This window comes from Ambystoma mexicanum, chromosome 1p (assembly GCF_040938575.1).
Source record: "Ambystoma mexicanum isolate Mex_15411 chromosome 1p, UKY_AmexF1_1, whole genome shotgun sequence".
Classification (NCBI taxonomy): Eukaryota; Metazoa; Chordata; class Amphibia; order Caudata; family Ambystomatidae; genus Ambystoma; species Ambystoma mexicanum.
This window is the reverse complement of record NC_090921.1, coordinates 117,775,738-117,780,219: the sequence shown is the minus strand read 5'-3', so window position 1 is coordinate 117,780,219 and position 4,482 is coordinate 117,775,738.

Sequence of the window (4,482 nt, the reverse complement as noted above, 5' to 3'; positions counted from 1 at the left end):
CACTAGTCCAATTTTAACGGCGAACGTGTTTCAATGGAGATCCTCTGGACTATGGAAAGAAATCACATAGACACCAATCCTTACACATGAGTTTAAATATTTACATGAACAGGAAAAACATCTAGTTGAGAAATACTCAATAATCAGCATAATATAGGTATACTAAGGATTCCATGGTGTGAAAAGAGGGCAAGTGGGGATTTATCGGGCTGTTCAATTCAGGAAGGCATGAATACATATTGTTTGAAGTTAGTCGCCTATACGCCTATATACGTACCAAGCATCACGTAGAAAACAATTTATAGATACATATGAATGACCAAGAGTACAGTAATTGAGAACAATGTAGAAGAAATGGATATGGATGACACCGGACAGTCGAGGGTGAATGAAAGTAAAGAATGATTGATAATCTTCCCCGTAGTAAAACTACGTTGGCCAAGACCCATATTGACAAATAAATAGCCTATAAGTGATGCTTGCCTATAACGGACAAAGTGTTTACATTTTAGATCTGTGATGACACTCAGTGTGTCACGGATTTCCCCCTTTCTCACCTGAGTTCGATCCTTGCAGGAATTCTTTCAAGGAGCCTTCTTGCGTACGGATCGGGTTTTGTATAAGCCCACGCGAGCCTCTTCTGGTTCCAGCGTGTGTTCAGCGTTCAGCGTGCAGGGGTACTTGGAGTCTCCGGGATGTCCAGGAAACGAGGGAGGTGTACTCGGAGGCGGTACACGAGATTCGGGAATCAAGGCAGAGAAAGGAGGGAGAAAGGGAAGAAGAAGAGGAAATCGGGGATCCGGGAACCAGGAAACAAGAGATTAGTTACAGCGAACTACAGAGCACACGTCTAGCCACTGCAAGCGGTAGCGTTGAGACGTGCAGGGACACGGGGGTGCGGTCTCTTTGTAGAATGAGCTACGTCTGACTTGGAGGCTGGTGGAGAGCGTACCACATTAGACGGCCATGTTGGAAGTACCAAGGAGTGCAAGCCCCGCTGTGACAGAGACCAGGAAGTCCAAAAGGGATGTGTTCTATGGGTCATGACAGCATGCCTCCTCCGAAAAGCTGTACCACCAGGTTTGCCCGGGTGTATGAGATGATACCTTCCGAGCAATCGAGGGATATTCAGATTTGAAAATGGTTCCCAGGTTCTTTCACTAGGAGGATATCCTTTCCACTCAACCAGGTATTGAAGTTGACCCCGTTTATACCTGTCGCATATCCTGGATACTTCATATTCCAGCTGGTCGTCCACAACCACGGGGTTGGGTCTGAAGGACTTCCGAGAGGACTGGATGTAAGATTTTAATAAAGTGTGAACAACTGGATGAATCTTCTTCCAGGAGTCTGGCCATTTGAGCCGGAATGTCACTGGGTTTATGATTTCCTTTATGGAAAAAGGGCCATAGTACCGGGGAGCCAGGTTGTTTGGTCGTAAATGTCGAGGCAGTAGTTTCGAGGACAGCCAGACCTTATCACCGACTGCATAAGAAGGTCCTGGTCTTCTTTTGGAGTCCGCATAACGCTTGGTGTGAGTTTGGGCCTTTTCTAAGTGTTCTTTGGCTTCCTTGTGTACATTGATGAGAGTTTCAATCCAGGAGTCGACTGTTGGTACTGGTGTGGGATGTGGGAGAATGGAAGGTAGAACCGAAGGTTGGAATCCTTGGCTGCAAAAAAAAAGGGCTGGTCTTGACTGCCGAGTGATCAGAATTGTTGTAGGCGAATTCAGCCACAGGTATTAAGAGTGACCACTCGTCCTGTACGTTGGTGGCGAAACGACGAAGGTATTGCTCCAGGGTCTGGTTCACACATTTGGTAGCTCCATTAGTCTGTGGATGATAACCTGAAGAGAGGGCACGTTGGATTCCTAGAATACGGCATAAATGTTTCCAGAATTGAGAGATGTATTGAGGTCCCCTGTCTGATATGATCTTGGAAGGGAGTCCATGAAGTCGAAATATGTGTTCCAGGAAGATGCCAGCAAGTTCTGAGGAAGATGGCAATTTGTACAATGGTATAAAATGAACCATATGGGTGAATAAATCCATGGTAACCATGATAGTCGTGTAACTGCTGGATGGTGGTAATTCCACAATAAAGTCTGTAGCGATGAATTCCCAGGGTCTAGATGGTAGCGTAGGTTGAAGTAGGAGACCTGCCGGTTTCTTGTTATCATGCTTGTTTTAATTGCAGACTGCACAGGCTTGAATGTACCGTTGAATGTCAATTTTCATTTTAGGCCACCAAAATTGTCTTTGTATGAGACAGAGGGTGTTGGTGACGCCACGATGTCCGGAGTGAAGGGTATCGTGACAGAGGTTAATAATCTGTTGTTGTAGTCTCTGTGTGGGAATGACCAGGCCATTCTCCTTAAACAGATACCCGTCTCTTGTTCTAAGATTCCACTGATTCTTCCCCATAAATTCCTTCCAGATCTGAGAGGACTGGGTTTGCATCCGAATGTCTTCCAGGAGACTGATTGCTTGGGCTACAAAAATTGTGTGGGGAAACATCTTTGGGAAGGACCGATCTTCAAGAGTTTCGTAGTCGGGACGTTGGGATAAGGCGTCAGCAATTATGTTCTGTGATCCGGGGACATGATGGATGTGGAACTGGTACTGGGCAAAGAAGAAGGCCCAACGGGCTTGACGACTATTCCTACATTCCAAAGATTGTAGAACTTGAAGATTTCGATGGTCCGTACGGACCTGAACAGGATGTCTAGCTCCCAGAAGTAGATGACGCCATTCTGTCAAGGCTTGACGGATGGCTAACAGCTCCTTTTCCAAGACAGAATAATGAGTCTCGCTGGGAGTCAGGGTTCGTGAAAGCTAAGCAATGGGATGTTCTAATTTGTCCTCAAATTCCTGTTTTAGCACTGCTCCTATGGCATAGTTAGAGGCATCCGTCTGCACTAGAAATGGTCGATTAATATCAGGTTGAGCTAGGATGGGGGCTTGAGTAAACTATGCTTTTAATCATTGGAATGCCTTATCTTGAGCTGATGTCCAGAGAAAGGGAGTATCTTTCTTCAACAATGCAATGATCGGTTGAACTATCTCAGAAAAGGAAGGTATGAATTTCCGGTAAAAGTTGGCAAGCCCCAGGAAGAATTGAATCTGTTTCACGGTAGTGGGAACAGGCCATGATAGTATGGCTTTTACCTTTGAGGGGTCCATTCCAATTCCTTCTGGACTAAGGACAAATCCTAGATAGTGAACAGTAGAGACATGAAAAAGGCATTTCTCGGGTTTAGCTAGGAGTTTGTGTTCACGTAGCCATTGTAAGACTGCCTTAACATGTTCTTCATGCTTTTAATGGTCCTTGGAGTATATCAAGATATCGTCCAGATAAACTATGACGAAGAGGAACAGCCTGTCAGAAAACACCCTATCAATAAAACGTTGGAAGACCGCTGGGGCATTAGCGAGTCCAAAGGGCATGACCAGGTATTCAAAGTGACCAAAGGGTGTTCTAAAGTATGTTTTCCATTTGACTCCTTCCCTGATACAGATCAGATGGTAGGCACCTCTGAGATCCAATTTCGTAAACACTACAGCTCCTCTCACCGCTTCCAGGATATCTGGGATTAAGGGCAATGGGTAGCGGTCCTTGAGGGTGCATTGATTTAATCCATGATAGTCAAGACAAGGCCTAAGCTCTTTAGTGTCTTTCTTGGGAACAAAAAACAACGAAGCTCCAGCTGGAGATTTGGATGGTCTTATGGTGCCATTTTCAAGGTTGGTATCCAAATATTCTCGGAGGGCCCTTTTTTCTGGTTCGGATAAAATGAACATCCTTCCAAAGGGAATCACTGCTGAAGGTTCTGTATCAATAGCGCAGTCTTCAGGTCTGTGAGGGGGTAGGGCCTGGACTATAGCAGTTGAAAACACGTCAGCGTATTCCTGATAGGCCTTAGGAACCTGAATGATATTTGAAACCATGAATGGGCCTTGCTGGTCTGTTGGCGTGCCTTCGGAAGATGTCGAGGAAGGAATCCAGAAATAGACAGTGAGACATGCAAAGCACAGAACCAAGAAACAAGGATCCTGCTGCCCAGTTGATATATGGGTTGTGCTTCCGTAACCAGGGCATACCCAGTACCATTGGGTAATGAGCTGACTTTATGATGTCAAATTTGATCGCCTCTTGATGATGGTTTATTGAGAGTTGGATCTCTTTGGTCTGTAAGGGTATTGGTCCTGAAGAAAGAGGTCTTCTGTCGATCGCCTCCACCGGTAGCATGATGCCTCGGGTTTCATATGGAATGTGGTGGCTAAAGACCCAATCTTGATCTATGAATATCCCCATGGCCCCACAATCCACCAAGGCCAAAATGGGGTAGGTCTCATTCTTGGATGGCGATATAAAGGCCTGTAGAATCACTAGGTTGTTCTGTCCAGGAGAGTTCAAGGATGGAATAGTTGTGGAGCAAACATCTCTCTCCCGAAGCCTTGCTCCATCTAGGTTCGGGAGCTG